Source organism: Hyperoodon ampullatus (assembly GCF_949752795.1).
Source record: "Hyperoodon ampullatus genome assembly, chromosome: 4".
NCBI classification, from domain to species: domain Eukaryota; kingdom Metazoa; phylum Chordata; class Mammalia; order Artiodactyla; family Ziphiidae; genus Hyperoodon; species Hyperoodon ampullatus.
The window spans coordinates 172064741-172082056 of record NC_136917.1 but is presented as its reverse complement, the minus strand read 5'-3'; positions in this window follow the sequence as shown (position 1 = coordinate 172082056).

Here is a 17316-nt window from a genome sequence, read left to right as displayed (position 1 = left end):
GCATTCCTCGTAGTTCTAGAGGCTGGAAGTCCAAGGTCAGGTGCCAGCAGATTTGATGCCTGGTGAGAGCCCCTTTCCTGGCTCATAGATGACTATCTTCTCATTGTGTCTGTAAAGGGCAGAAGGGGTGACAGAGCTCTCTGGGGTCCTTTTTTTGGAAGGATTTTTTTTTTTTTGAAGTATAGTTGATCTACAATGTTTCAGGTGTACAGAAAAGTGATTCAGTTATGTATATATATAGTATTATTCTTTATTATATATATATTAATATATATTATTATTATTCCGTGATAGGTTATTACAAGATATTGACTATAGTTCCTTGTGCTATACGGTAGGTCCTTGTTGTTTATCTATTTTACATATAGTCGTGTGTATCTGTTAATCCCAAATTCCTAATTTATTCCTCCCTCCCTTTCCCCTTTGGCAACCATAGGTTTGTTTTCTATGTCTGTGAGTCTATTTCTGTCTTGTAAATAAGTTCATTTGTACCACTTTTTTAGATTCCACATATAAGTGATATCATATGATATTTGTCTTTCTCTGTCTGACTTACTTAACTTAGTATGATCATCTCTAGGTACATCCATGTTGCTGAAAATGGCATTATTTTATTTTTTAATGACTAAGTAATATTCCATTGTGTATATCCCAACTTCTTTATCCATCCGCCTCTTGATGGGCACTTAGGTTTCTTCCATGTCTTGGCTATTGTGAATAGTGCTGCTATGAACACTGGGGTGCATGTATTTTTTTCAAATTACATTTTTTGTCTTTTCTGAATATCTGCCCAGGAGTGGGATTGCTGGATCATATGGTAGGTCTATTTTTAGTTTTTTAAGGAATCTCCACTGGGGTCTCTTTTACAAGAGCACTAATCCCATCATGAAGGCTCCACCCTCATGACCTAATCACCTCCCAAAGGCTCTAATGCCATCACATTCAGGTTTAGGACTTCAGTATGTGAATTTTGAGGGGACATAGGCATTCAGTCTATGGAAGTACACTTCCATACATTTCCTATACACAGAATTCACTGGGAGAAACTATTCTGGTCTTGACAGAGGAGAACAAAGATCAGGTTGTAAACTGTAACTGACAGACTGTCCAGGCTGTGAGCCCACTCTGGACAGCTGATTAGAGCCGGCCCTCTCCTTTCTTTTCTAGTCTTCTCCTACCTCCTTGGTTTGGTATACGGATCCAGTACCCCGGGTTCTGGATTTGATAAGGCAGCAAACACTCCCAAAGTGTGTCTCTACTGGCTTTCATCAGGCCCTTATGCCCTGCCTGGCTGAGAGCTCGCCAAGGCCTGGGGGTAACCAGCAATCCCACTCTAACACTTCAGAACCAAAACCTGAAATAAACCCATATGCAAACATCACCACTCATGCCCTCACACACCACATGCTTCTCCTGGAATGGATTTCAATCTTTTGTTCTAAGTAACAGAAATCACTGAAGAAAGCAGAGAGGCTGGGAAGAGAGTAGACTATGAGGTCCTGGCAAAAGGGCTGTCACTTCAGCAAACCCAGGACGGGTGCACATCGTCCGACCAGCAGCTCTATCTCCTGACACCTCACTCCTGTAAAATGTCAGAGACACACCCACAGTGGTCATACAAAGGAGGGTTTGCTGGTATGCTGTGGCTTTTTTACTGCTGAAATTGTTTTCAAGAACCATTAGTAGATTTTGACCTGAAAGGTCTTACTGTTGTTGTTTCCATCGTTGCTTTCTTTTTATCATTTTTAAGTAAGATTGGCTTTTGAGGAGATTCCATAGAAAAACTTTGGAAATGCCACAGTTTTGCGCCAGGAGACATCTGTCTAAATGTTTGTATAGGCAAACATGTTCCTAACAGTCAACCGTTTATTAAGTGTTTAGTGCCAAGTGTGACCAAGTAATTGCATCCATGGTCTCAGCACAAACTTAGGAGTATGTGGTACTCTCTCCAGTTTACAGATGCAGAAAGACCAAAGTGGAAAAACCTTGTCCAAGGCACTCAGTAATCAAGTAGATGATGGAGCCACAATTCAAAATCAGGTACTTCTGGTCAACCCAGCGGGCCTCACTGTTTGCTGCCAGAGGAAGATTTCCACTGAGGCTGGTAAAGTTTGCTCCCTGAGTCTGAATTGTAACCCTAGGCTGCTCTGGGCAGGGAAGGGAGCAGCCTGCCACCAGGGACCTGTACTAAGGAAACCTTTCTGATAAATCCCTCCATCAGGTCTTGGAAGAAAGTGATCTGAACCACCAAGGCTCCCCAGTCTTTTGCTTGGCTTTCTTTACTCATTCTAAATGAATGCCACTATCATACCTAATTTTGTATTCTTTCTTCCTACAGAGGGCCCCTGCAGTTGTAAAGCTTGAGGCCCCCCAAAACCTGGATCTACCCCTATCATCCTCTAAGTTATAACCTTACAGTGGATTCCTTTAGTGGATTCTTTGGGAAAGAGCAATGTCCTAAAGCAAAGGGATGTGGAACAAGCATGCTTTGGATGGCGTGGAAGGAGGAAGATGTTCAGGCCTCCAAGGACACACTCTGGGCCTGGGAGAGGGGCCTATTTGTGGATATCTGTGGCCAAAAGAAGTGGACAGAGAAAGCAAAGCAAGAGGAAGGGAGGGTAAAGAAAGGGCTGGGAAGGGCCCCACTTTAAGGATGGCTCTGTTCTCCCTCCCCAAGGCATATCCACTGGGGGACGGAGGGGGCCTGGCTTCGTAATGGGAGCAGCCACAAACTCAGATCAGCAGTAGGAGGCTGAGGTGTGCAGGGTACTCATGGGCTGTGAACCACCTTGGAGGAGACAGATGGTTACAGATGGAAGGCAGAGGGTGGGGCTCAGGGCATGGGAGTGTTTTAAGTGCACCTGTTTAATTGCAGGCAGCAGAAACAATCCGGTCGGCTTTGCTGTAATTTGCTATTTTATAGTTGGCTGATATAATTTCACTAAGAACTGTAAATCTCTAAATTTCATGTATTCTTGCTGAATGAATCCTGTATTCATGAGCATGCTTTGCTGAAAGCATGCCTTCTCTGGGGCTGCATCTCATTCTGCAGAACATGAAGAGAAGAGAGGTCTGGTGAGTCTTCCCATGTGTGATGCTACGGGCTTTTAAGAGTCAGGCTCAGACAGCTGTCTTATTTGATGGAAAATTACCAGTGGAATGAAGAATTGTCAGACAACCACCACGCCTTGCCCAACATCTCTGTATGAGGTCTCTAGAAAGCATAATGTCTAGATTTAGAAGTTTAAAGCACAAATGAATAGTTCATTAAATGAATAGTTCCTGCAGTTTTGCCTAAATAAAGGAAAAGTATTTGAGCAGATTCTGAAAGTGAAATGCAGAAAGTTAATGCAATAACAAGACAAGAAGTGAAAGGCTTTTTTTTCTAATCTAACCCAAAGAAATATGAGGTGTTTGTTAGAAGGTGCTGGCCTCTGTGAACTTTGAATACACAAGGTTCTTTCCGTCTGTGCAGGAGACAAAAGCATCTCCAGAGACACCAGACAAGTTTGGCAAACAGAGCTGGCTGGATACAAAAGGTGCAGTCCCATAAATCTTAATTTCTCTCCATCTGTCTGGAAGAGGTAGGATAAATGTCTATGTCAGGGATGTTCACCTGGAAGACGTGGCAGACATGGGCAGATATCCCAAGGCCGAGATGTGAAAGCAGGTGATGAAGGGTGTTAGCAGGGAGGGCAGCATCTTAACACCTGTCCGGTCCTGCTCTCACCACGCCCGTCATGGACAGACTCAGATTCCAAGGCTCCTGGTAATGAAAGGGTCCCTGTCAAGAGGGGATTCATTTATGAAATTGAACTCAAAGAGAGATTCATCAAAGGAGCTCCACACATGTGAAGCCACTGACAGTGTCCCTGACGTCGTATAAAAAATGATGAATAACACATCCCAACTGAATGGGGAACTGCCTTTTTGGTGTTTTGGGGTTCGTTCTGTTCTGAAACCATTGTTTTATGTAACAGTCTCAGATGATGGTTGTTTGCAGTAGTGAAAGAAAAAAAACTCTTTAAATCGCCTTAAATTAAAAAAAAAAGATTAAAATGACCACTTTATTTTTTTTAATCTTTCAATTTTATTTTATTTATTTTTTATATAGCACGTTCTTATTATTTATCCATTTTATACATATTAGTGTATACATGTCAATCCCAATCTCCCAATTCACCCCCCCACCACCACCCCCGCCGCTTTCCCCCCTTGGGGTCCATATGTTTGTTCTCTGCTTCTGTGAAAATGACTGCTGTATTATAGCTCCCTTTATACAAACGTAATATTGAGACTAGTTAGGTTTTACCTGAAAAGAATGTATAATTTACATTCACTCTGCGTACAAGGCAAGTGATTTATTTAAAGATGTTTACAAATAAAACTGCATGAAAGGTTTGAAGCTCTAGTTACTGGAATCCAGACACAGAAACTTGTTGTTTTTGGCTTTATTTTTCCCAGTTTTCAGTCCTTTCTGGGACTTATAATAATAAATTTATAATAATTTTTATTTATGTACTTTTATGTTTATTTATAATTATAATAATAATTTAAATAAATTAATGTTCTCTAGCTTATTGAAAAGTTTCATTTGCAAAATGGGTTCACAGATTCAATAGCTGCTTTGTTCTTGGAGAAAACTAAGGCTTTGCAATTCTTTTGCCTCATAAAACTATTTCTCTCTTTTTGAGGCAGGGTTTTGCCCACTGCAAACAAAACTGCTTTATCCAACACATTATGTTTGAGGAGAGCCCTAGTGAATAGTGCCTCTAAATAGTCACATTTTCTTGTGGGTCTTTTCTATATTCTCATTAAATCCTGCCTGAGGACTTCTCTGTTTCCCAAGGTAGTGTGGGTGGGTGACAAGCGGGCTCCATTTCAGAGTTGAGACTGGGATTTTAATCACATTCTGCTTGACTTCTCTCTTTGACACCAGGAACAAGGCTCAATGAGGAAAACAAGGGGTTTGGGATTGTTGATTCTCCGTGGTCTCTTTCAGCTTGAATTGACCTAAGTGTGCACCTCTAATTTTTTCAGTTTCTCATTCAGCCTTTAAACTTTCCTGCTATAGTCACTCAGAGGGTCAGTTCTTCATTCTTCTTATCCTTAAACCTCTGGTTTTGGCCCCAGAGTCAGAGGTAAGTCTGGGGATCCTTGACCCACCAAAGGCTGCCTGGCCTGAGCCCTGGGCACACTCACGCTGCCAGTCTGCCCAATGCAGATCCTGCCCTCCCCACGGGGTGACTTAGAGTCTCAGTCCCTCCATCCTGGGGTGAGGCTGGCCCTAGGGCCTTCCTCCTCTGGGGTGGGTCCAGGCAGAGGGAATGCCTTGAAAAAAAAAAGATGTAGAAATTAGTTTTCAGAAATCAGAGAATATTCTGTAGACCAGAGTCAGCTTAAAGGGAAAATGAAGAACCTAGGGGTAAAACAGGAATAAAGACACGGACCTACTAGAGAATGGACTTGAGGACACGGGGAGGGGGAAGGGTAAGCTGGGACGAAGTGAGAGAGTGGCATGGACATATATACACTACCAAACGTAAGGTAGATAGCTAGTGGGAATCAGCCGCATAGCACAGGGAGATCAGCTCGCTGCTTTGTGACCACCTAGAGGGGTGGGATAGGGAGGGAGGGAGGGAGGGAGACGCAAAAGGGAAGAGATATGGGGACATATGTGTATGTATAACTGATTCACTTTATTATAAAGCAGAAACTAATTTAAAAAAAAAAAAGAGTGGAGGGTCCCTGAGAGGATTAAGCGGAAGCTTGTGAGAAGTTTCCGACACCCCCTCTAACGTCGGGGGGTTCCTCTCCCAAAGAGTGAGGAGTCTGGGGCGGCCGAGGGCTTCAGCTGAGTGCTACGGCTTCGGGTTTATTTCATGTTATTTACGTAGCTTTTATTTTGGTAAAATTCACATAACATAACATTCACCATATTACTTTCAAGCGTGGAACTCAGTGGCATTCAGTACATTCGCTGTTTTATTTTAGTGTACGAGCCTGCTCTAAATTGTATAATAACTAGTTTTATTTTTAACTCAACTCAAGTCTGGACATAAGCATGGTGCTTGGCTTTTATTCAGATCAGAAAGGACAGGAAAGCAGTAGCTAATTCCATCGTATATATGTACCACACCTTCTTTATCAATAACTTTAAATGGAGTATAGTCTATAAAAATATTGAATTGCTATATTGTACACCTAAAACTAATATAATATGGTAAATCAACTATACTTCAATTAAAAAATATTAACTAGGGCTTCCCTGGTGGCGCAGTGGTTGAGAATCCACCTGCCAATGCAGAGGACACAGGTTTGTGCCCCGGTCCGGGAGGATCCCACATGCCACAGAGCGGCTGGGCCCGTGAGCCATGGACGCTGAGCCTGCATGTCCGGAGCCTGTGCTCTTCAACGGGAGAGGCCACAACAGTGAGAGGCCCGTGTACCGCAAAAAAAAAAAAAAAAAAAAATATATATATATATATATATATATATATATATATATATATATATATATATATATATATATATATATATATTAACTAAAAGAAATTAGAAGCTGTGGAACTCTCTACTCCCTTGGCAGGAGATGAAGTAGCAGCCACTCCTTATAAAATGTGTTCCTACCTCTCGTGGTCACCGTTTAGCTTCTTCCATCCTAAATTTGTGTGGTGCTCTTTCCACAGCCTCTGAGTAAGAGGGATAGAAGGAGAAGTGTTCCTCAGCAGGGAAGTACCAGCCCAGGGCGGTTCTGGAGAGGAGAGCGGGTGGGCATGTGGATAGAGTCCTGCTCTCCGGGAAAAGCATGGCCAGTTGTCTGATAACCTGCAAAAGATGCTCTGAACAAGTAGAAGAAAACGTGAAATTTTTCTTGAACTAGAGTTAACCTCCAGCTATAATCCATTTCTCACCACTAAAATGCTTACTGATGGAAAGATATGTATGTTCGTAAAAGAAGAAACAGCAGAGAAATGAATTATGGGGCTAAGAAAAGAGGATTCTTGGACCTAACTTGACCTGAAATAAGTGAGTTTGGAAGGCCCTTGTGTGTACGTGTGAGTGTGTATGTGTATACATGTGTGTGCATGTGTATGTGCATGTGTGAGTGTATATGAGTGTGCATATGTGCACGGCGTATGTGTATATGTGCTCATGTGTATTCAGCGTGTACCAGCATGTGTGTGTGTATGTGTGTGTGGCTGTGTGTGTGTGCACTTGCAGTGAGTGACTGTGTGTGTGTGCACTCTCCTTGTAGCCTTCACTCAACAACAGAGTGCCGGTGGTCACTCAAGAGAAGCAGGAAAGAGGAAAGAGGGGAAGGAGGAGGGGAAAGAGCGACGGCGGGACCCAGGTCTCGGGCATGGTGTGGACGGCTCAGCAGGCCCGACTGCCAGAGCAGCTGGACACAGGCTGGGCCACTGGCCAGGGAGGCCGATGGCAAAGCATGTGCCTGTCTCTGTACTTTATTTCATTCTTTTTGTGGAGAACTAATACCTTAGTTTGACAGGTATGGTCAGGGAAGAAAGAAACATTTACTTATGCTTGTGGGGAGGACATTGGAGACTTGGAGGTGGCTGAGACCTTAAATTCTAAGCCCAGCCTTGCCAGCAGTGCACCTAGGATTATGACTTCACCACCCTGAGCCTATTCCTTTATCAGCCAGTGAGGATATTAACAAGACTATTCTACACATAATATATGTGTATTATAATATATGTAAAATACATATATAATACATGTATTATACATACATTATAATACACATATATTATATATAATAATCTTATTACTCTCCTCATTGACTGATAACGGAATAGGCTCAGGGAGATGAAGTCATATATATATGATATGAAGAATCGTTTCTTCACTCACAAGACCCCCTTGCAGAGAGAACATTCTAAGCACACACACTCACACGTACATACAAGGGCCTTCCAAACTCACTTATTTCAGGTCAAGTTAGGTCCAAGAATCCTCTTTTCTTAGCCCCATAATTCATTTCCCTGCTGTTTCTTCTTTTACGAACATACATATCTTTCCATCAGTAAGCATTTTAGTGGTGAGAAATGGATTATAGCTGGAGGTTAACTCTAGTTCAAGAAAAATTTCACGTTTTCTTCTACTTGTTCAGAGCATCTTTTGCAGGTTATCAGACAACTGGCCATGCTTTTCCCAGAGAGCAGGACTCTACCCACATGCCCACCCGCTCTCCTCTCCAGAACCGCCCTGGGCTGGTACTTCCCTGCTGAGGAACACTTCTCCTTCTATCCCTCTTACTCAGAGGCCGTGGAAAGAGCACCACACAAATTTAGGATGGAAGAAGCTAAACGGTGACCACGAGAGGTAGGAACACATTTTATAAGGAGTGGCTGCTACTTCATCTCCTGCCAAGGGAGTAGAGAGTTCCACAGCTTCTAATTTCTTTTAGTTAATATTTTTTTAATTGAAGTATAGTTGATTTACAATATTATATTAGTTTTAGGTGTACAATATAGCAATTCAATATTTTTATAGACTATATTCCATTTAAAGTTATTGATAAAGAAGATGTGGTACATATATACAATGGAATATTACTCAGACATTAAAGAGAATGAAACAATGCCATTTGCAGCCATATGGATGGAACTGGATGTTATCATACTAAGTGAAGTAAGTCAGACAGAGAAAGACAAATATCATATGATATTGCTTATATGTGGAATCTTAAAAAAATGATACAGATGAACTTATTTACAAAACAGAAACATACTCACAGACTTAGAGAATGAACTTATGGTTACCAGGGGGAAGGATAGGAGGGGTGGAGGGATAGTTGGGGAGTTTGGGATTGACATGTACACACGGCTATATTTAAAATGGGTAATCAACAAGGACCTACTGTATAGCACAGGGGACTCTGCTCAATACTCTATAATAACCTAAATGGGAAAAGAATTTGAAAAAGAATAGATACATGTATATGTATAACTGAATCCCTTTGCTGTACACCTGAAACTAACACAACATTGTTAACAAATTATACTCCAACATAAAATTAAACTTTTTAAAATAAATGAAAAGTCATTACAAAATAATGGCTATATTTCCCGGTGCTGTAGAGTACATTGCTTCTGTTTTATGCAGAGTAGTCTGTACATCTTAATCCCCTACCCCTGTATTGTCCCTCCCCGTACCCTCTCCCCACTGGCAAACACTAGCTTCTTTTCTCACAGCTTCTAATTTCTGACCTTGACTTGGTCTTTGCTACTCAGGCCTTGTGAAGCCTTCTCTGAGGTCTGCATCCAAGTTCCATAGAAATGAGTGTCTGATGGTGGATGAGCCGGGGTCCTGAGCCCCTCCCACCCACACTGAGAGAGCCCTGCCTCTTGGCCGAGTTGGTAAAGAACTTCCTACTCCCATCACAGCCTGTATTAGTCAGGAGAGGTGTCAGGGGCAGAGGGTCAGGGAGATCAGGGTACACTGGAGAGAGGATGGGGAGCTCCTTGGCCCAACGTCTTTCCCCTCAGTCCAGTGAGGAAGGCAGCCTCACCCTCCGACATGGGCCACAGTGGACTACAGCATGGGTGGCTGTGGAACCCACGATGCCACAGGTGCCAAAGACAAGGATGAGATGGACCCTAATCCCCAACGCTCCAGTGGCCCCTAGCTTCCCTAAGGGTGCAGTTGACAAAGGGAAGCACAGCCCTGTGCTTGTGAGCTCAGGGCTGATGGGCCCCCCACCCATTCCAGACCCTCACGGTTTGCAGACTTCCATCCAGTGGTGTCTGCGCCCTGGTTCAGGCCAGAGCCTGCGGCAGTTCTCCTGGACACCCATATGCACCCTGAAATGTGCGAGAACTTCCCCACTCTGAGTGGGGACATGGCCTCAGCCTGACACTGCACCTGCCAGAACCCGGGCAGTGACCAGGGGGACAGACAAGGCAATCTGGGAGCACACGTGTGCCAGTCTCCTTGCCCGGGCCCTTCCGCAGGAAATCCTTGCCCTTCAGAGTGATGTCCGACATGTCCCACAAGTCCTTGTCTGTTGCTGGATCCATAAAGAATGGATTCTCCGTGTCATTTTGCAGCAAGGTTGAGGAAACCGCTTCAAATTAGATAAGTCCAGTTTGATGTGATTTTGAATAAACAAATAACAAGAAAAAGAAAATAGAAAATGAGAAATCTTCTGATCAAAGTACCTACATTTACAACAAGGCACAATCATTTGACTGGCTCCCCCCAAGTTTACAGAGAGTGATAGAACTGGATTAAAACCTGGCTCCTTGAGCAATTGACATTCCATTGGAAATGAAAGCTGGAAGAGATGTAGCCCAGCTGCTGTCACACTGTAGTGGACACGGAACCACCCAAGGGCTTGTTAACACACCCAGAGCTCTGAGTTGGCGGGCCTGAGTGGGACCTGATGGTTTGCATTTCTCAGGTTCCTGGGTGGTGCTGCTGCTGGTGCAGGGACCCCACTTCAGGAATCACTGAAGTTGTCCCTTTAGCTTGGCCACATGGCAATGACACGGTCCCCCTCAACTCTAGATGTTGCCACGAGGGAACAAAATTACGCATGCAGAAGTGGCTGATGTAGTCATGAGGAGCTCAAGGATTTTCAGATATATGCTGATCCAATTACTGTCCACTTAAAAATGAGGATCACTGAAATCTTGGGGTCTAAGTCACTGGATTTTTTCATTCTTTCTCTTACTCTTGGGGCTTTAGTTCTTAGCTGTGGTTTCCGTGAATTGATGTCAGCTAATATTGGGCAGAATTACATCCTCTAAATCACTCTTGAAGGCCTTGTGGTATTTAAAGTATCTTTTGTTTCCAACATCCTGGAATACTTAAGTAACTCTTTTCCAGATCAAATAATGTCCCCTGTGTTTTGGTTTATTTACAGCTTTTCTGAGGCTGCAGCAGAGCCAGGCCTTACTGTTGGCATGCAGCTGGGCTGTTCTCACCCCTCTGCTACCTGGGGGTTAATTGAAACAAACATCCTGGAAAAGAGAAAGTCGCTAAACAGGGGACCCAAGAGTGCAAGCCCTCAGGCCGGGCCTGCTACCGCATTGCTGAATTCAAACAGCAAACCCCGAAATTGAGAAAGCTCCCACTGCCCAGGCAGGTCTGGGTTTTCTTCCTAAGGGTTAGATTGCACCACTTTTGCTGTGGTTTTTCACATTTTATTGGGAAATATTTTCGACATTAGAGAAAAAGTTTTAAAAAATTGAGCAAGAACACTCATATACCCTTTCCTCAGCATCAAATATGATTTCCTTTTTCCCCATCTGCTTTTGCATTTGTTCTCTCTCTGTCTATATGTGTGTGTATATATAATGTTTTCTGAACCGTTTGAGAATAGCTTGTGTGGGTCATGGCACTTTACTCTTAGAAGTGAGTGTGCTTTTGCATAACCATAGTACCATTATCAACTGCGGTGAATTTAACCTTGGTGCAATTGCTTCATCTAGCCCACTATCTATATTCCGATTTTGACAGCTGACCCAGTAATGTCCTTTATAGCATTTCCCCCTCCAGTAAAGGAGCTGGTCTAGGACCATTTTCTTCATCTGGTTATCCCGTCTTTTAATACCCTTTCACATGAAACGGTTGAGAATCCTGCCCTGTATTCTCAGTGTGGGTCTGCCAGTGTTTGCTCCTCTAGAGCTGGTCCATGCCCTGCCTGAGGGATACTATGCATCGTGCATCACACCCAGAGCACAGGCTGTGGTCTGCCCTTGCTGCTGAGGCAGATTTTGATCGTCTAGTCACTGTGTGATACAGTGTCTCCACTCTGTAGTTACTAGCTTTCCCCTAATTTCTAATAAGAAATCTGTGGGGAGGCACATTAAGACATGTCAACATCCTGCTCCTCATCCAAATCTATCCTTGCCCCCGAATAGACTGAGCATTCACTGATGATTCTTGCCTGAACCACTTTGTACAGTGATGGTTGCCAAATGGAGCTTTTTCAACCCAGCTCACCCTCTACTTTATCCGCTGAATGAGGCATTCCACAGTAGGCAAGAGCCCGCTCTTCTCCCCCATTTATTTTGTGTATCTACTTATTGTTGACACGGAGGCAGGAATTTTTGCAAAAATTCATTACCATCCTCAATGATGCTGAAATAAAAATTGACCCAGATGTGGCTGCTGGGAGCTCCTTCCAGTGGCAACTGTGATCTGTGTCCTCATGACAAGACCCTGCCTTTCTTTTTTTTTTACCATTTTCTTACTTTCTGACACAATACGATGTTCCAAGTTCATCTTCTACTTTCTCTGTCCCAACCCTGGGATCTGCCATTTTTATATCTAAAACAAAATAGTTGACTTCTACTTGGTTTACTTCGATGCTACAAAGAGAGTTTTCTTTAATAAGTACTTAGAGTCTAAATTGAAGTCTCTTAGTTGAATAGGACTCCTTTGGTGACAAGAAACAGAAAACTTGACTTGAATGCGCATAAACAAACACCATTAAATTGGTCGACAGAATCCAAGGAAAGGTTGAACACCCAACCTCTGGAAGGAGAGTGGTGTTTCTGAACCCCAGGGGGCACTGACCCCAAGATATAGATGGTGTCAGGCTTCCTTAGTTTCAGGACCTGGTCTTTCCTTCTCTCAGGGGGGGCACCGTGAGCCCAGACCCTTCCTCTGAAGGGCAGGAAACAAGGCACCCGGAGTGCCCTCCGCTCCTGTGGTTCAGTTTCCACATTGGGGAATTCCTGCTCAAAAACCCTGGGGAGAGACTCAGTGTTTCCTAGAGGATCAGGTTTCCATCCCTGGATTAATCAAGAAGGCCATGGAGAAGTTCTCGGAAAAGAACAGGGCAGCTTCTGAGCTGGCGGACTGGAGGCAGAGGCGGCAGCCCGGGGAACACTAAGCAGATCCCTGCACACACATCTGCTCAGACACCATAATGGTTGGTTGATTTCCTGCTCACTGGGCTCAGTTGCTGCAAATGAGTTATTCTTTTCTTCTAAGAGAAGCTGGAATGTAAAGTTTCCAACAACCATAAAACCATATCATGTCCCCAACAGAGATTCACGGGTGGCAGCAGTGAAGTACTTAGAGGAGCAGCCAGCACACCCCTTGCCTCACACTCACCTGTCTGCACTGTGACATTAAAAAAAAAAAAAAATTGGGAAAGGCCACTGGAAGGGAAGGGGACTTGGAGACAGGTCCCAAAGCTCTGTGACCTTAGGCAACTGGTCAACCTCGTGAATCTTAGACTATCTTGAAAGTCAGTTTCTGCTCTAGTGTCCCATGACTGTGTGGCCTGTATTCAAGCAGAGTTATTATTTTGACAACTCTGGCCTTGCCTGCACATAGACCTCGGCCAGCCATGACTGTTGGTGACCACAGACAGACAGATAGTCCAGTCCTGGACTAGCCCCTTCCCCTCCCTATTACCTAATCCTCAAATCCCTTCTGGCATGCCTTGGACATTTTTCTGGTTTGGACCCAACCTCTGGGTCCTGTTTCACCCGTCAAATTCCAAATTAGGTGTGTCTAGTGCCATAACAAGGTGTGGCCAGAAAGAAGCCAGCATGCCAGGCTCCTCTACCCTGAAGTGGAAGGCACTGCCCTGATCATCCTAAGATCACCCTCACTGCACTCAGCTGACCTCATATCCCCAGACTTCACCATCACCATCCACGGTGGTCATAACACAGCCACTCCCACCACCAGCTAAAAAGGTCTTTTCAGTGAGTCCAGGGCTCCCACCACGGTCATAGAACCTGCAGGAAGACACTTGGAAGTGGGTGCTAGGTTACAGGGCTAGGTGACTCGTGTTTTGGCTTTATTATGAATGTGTCACATTTCTAGGACTGTGAGCATGCCTGCAAATTGGATATGAGACTAAACCATCAGTTCCACCATGAGGGATGGGATTAGTGGTTCCGGGGCCCTGCCAGAAGCGCAGCTGTATAGACAAGCCACAGTGACCTAATCTCCCAAACTATGAGCTGGTCCCAGCCAGCTGCAATGGGGTAGTGCTAGCTGGGGAGTGTGGAGGGAGCCTGAGTGGAGTGGAAAGGTATGTGAGTGTTTGTGGATATGGGAGGCGGGGGGAGAGGACTGTATAAAAGAGAAAGAGAAGGATTTCAGGGAGAGGTCATATGAGCAGATGTGAGCAGTCCTGTACTCGGGGAGGAGTGAAGACACAAGGGCTAAACAAAATGAAAAGAAGCCAGTGCCCTTGGGAGGAGCAAAAAACAACAGAAGAAGGGATGGACTGCTTTTGTCCAGAATAAGTGAGTCATGTTTCATTCCCAGAAAAAAAAAAAAAGCCTAATAAAAAGAAATTGTTGGAAAAATATGTGAGTTTTAAAATACTTGGTTATTTGCAAGAAGGGATTGGTGAGCCGTTGAGTCCTCACCTTGACAAGGTTTTCCCTGGAGATAAGTGTACACAGGCTCACATCTCTCCACCATGTGATTCCCTGAGGCTTAATGAGTAGGCATCTGGTGGGGATTCCTTCCATCCCCTTAGTCGATGTCTACTGAGCACTTACTGTGCGCTACACTCTGTAGAAGGTGCAGGGGAAACACGGAGGAGGAGGAGGCTTCGCAGCCCAGCCTGGAAGAAGAACAGAGATGGGGACAGGTGAGAAGTGGGTAGCAAGGCACATGCTGCACACGGGCGTATGGATGACAGCAGGCCAGTTCCGTTCGCTCTGGGGACACCAGGGTGATGATGCCCAGGAGAGAAGCAGCTAAATCTCTCTGGGGAATCAGGGGATATGCAGGACCACAGCATTGCTCCAACACATACAGAATGGTGGCGTGTGGGGCTGGTGGACAAGACCACGATCCCAGCTGATTCCTGTATGGATCCTGACAAACAACAGGGTCAATGCAGAGCAGATACTAACATGATGAGGGCTCTTCCCTGGCCTGGGATGCCCATCTCACCCACTTTGCCTGTTGAATCCTTTATTCCCCTGTGATCAACTCAAGCACACCCCCTAAAAGACAGGCACTTGCCCTGAGTCAGCTCACCCCAGGCTGCTCAAAAGTCCCAAGGTTTTACATGCAGTCTCCCAAAGTAACTGAATTCTTATTTGACCCTCAAATGAACAAGCTCTTATTTTATGTTTCCATCATAGCAAAGCAAGCTTTAATGGAAATTTCCTTTAAGTCTGAAAATGACAGGGCCATCTCAGTTCATTCAAAAGCGAGTAATTTAAATTCCAGCTACAAGTTGGAATGAACCCACATATTTGACAAGAAAGAACATTGTGTTTTCTTGTGCCCATCAATCTGTTAGTACTAAATAGCATTTTCAAAGCAGTGACAAGTCTATACTCTAAAGGGACACTGGATGTAGGTGCCTAAGGCTCCAATCGTTTGAGAACACAAGAAAAGCGGTGGGGGATGCTGAGAGCCAACGGGGGTGCTAAGACTTGGGGCCTAGTCACCCCTGTCCTTACCACACACAGACAGGGGAGTTGCTGCCATGGGACACAGTCCAGCTACCATCCAGTGAAGTTACAAGTTCAACTGAGGGGAGGCATGACCAATTGGCGTGACGCGATGCATGATAAAATTATTGAGAGATTAAGTACTTCAATCTCAGTGACACTTGTTTGAGCATCTGAACATTCTGTCCAGCTACATTTTTGTCCCCTTGTCATTTTGGTGCTGATACACACATCTGCTTCCTTGAGACACTGAATCGAGTTTCTTCTTAGCACTTGAATTCCGATGTAGGAATGCAGTACTCAGAGTCCCCATGATGTTGCAGATAGTTGTCCAGACAAGCGGTCGGGGGTTACTCAACTGGCCCCCAGATTTGCTGACTTTGAAATAAAAACCAATCCTCTCTCCTGTCAGTTTCCAGTTTCTCAGTAAAGGTAAAAGTTGGTTTTCCTGGTTAAATATGCAAAAACAAGAACAACCTGAGGGTTGGTAATGAACAGCACAGGGCCAGGCTAAAAACCCTCTCACGCTGAGGTGATGGAAACTGATGGCAAACCAGTTGGAAATAAGGTGACTTCAGTCTCAGTGTGTTCTCCCAAGCAAGCAGGAGCAGTTTGGAAAGAGACTTACAAGCCTTAACACAGATTCTACCGAGATGTATTCGAGCCATTTTTCCTGGTTTTGCTGCATGATAACTTGCCTCATAGGTGAACTTTTACAAAGCAAAAAGGCAGACTTCAGGAAACAAAAAGAATGCTTGTCCAGAGTGAGGTCAAATCTGAAACTGGATTCCATCCAATTGGCGTTATTAATTCAAAGGACCCATTGGACTCTGAGGCTGGAATAGTTCAGGCTGCTCTATTTCCATCCTTTTCTCTCCCACACCACAGTTCAAGGTCTTAAGAAGATGCCAAATTCAATAGGGACAGACATTTAAGAAGAAAAACTCATTTTATTTAAAACTTCATTTTATTAAACTCAAGGAATTTGTCTCTAGGTTTAAAGAGAGTTGATCCGATGACTCAAAGTTTTCGTGTTGGCCTCCTCTGAGGGCTTGGGAAAGCCTCACATACCCACAGAGGATGCAGCTGACAAAACAGACAGTTGCTGATCCTGACATCAATGGGTACTTTCAGTTGATTCAGATGGGTTAGAAATGCCCCATTTGCGTTGAGTTCTCCAGGGCAGGAAAACAGAGAGGAGAGGCATCAGGAGCGTCCGAGGCCAGGAACAGTGTCCTGCCTTTTCATCAGCTCCATCTATGACTGTTTCTAAATTTGAGAAAATTGTCCAGCTGCTGATGTGTCCAGATCTCTGACCATACCTTCCTGCAGTGTCAACACCACAGACGGATGACAGTATGTATGTCGTGTATGGACAGAATAGATCACCGGCAGAGCACAGACTCAGCAAAAGGCAAAGCCTTGTGCAGAAAGGCAGTCATGCCCACCCTCAGGCATGGCCCATGCAGTCCCCAAACATGAGCTTCAGTGGGTAGCTTGTCTGGCAGCCGTGTGTTTGTGATCACCAGGAGAAACACGCTCCGCAACGCAAACACTGAAAACTGCCGTGTATGTGCAGAACAATGGAGTACAGATGTTGACTCTTGTAGGAGATGTTTTACAATGGATTCAATTATTGAACATTTTTGTCCTTCTTAATCCCATAAACCATCCTCAAAGAGCATATAGGCCTCCTTTCAACCCAGAAAACGCTGAGTGATGCCTGGATTAGAGGTACAGTTGAGACTGTATGCCTCTGTTCAATGGGGAAAAGAAAATGTCTTTCTCCCTAAAAAGACCCTATAAGAGTGACTAGAGGTCATTTTCTTAGAAAGTTTAGTGTGAAACAAGACAAAACATATTTGCCCAACACACACACACACACACACACACACACACACAC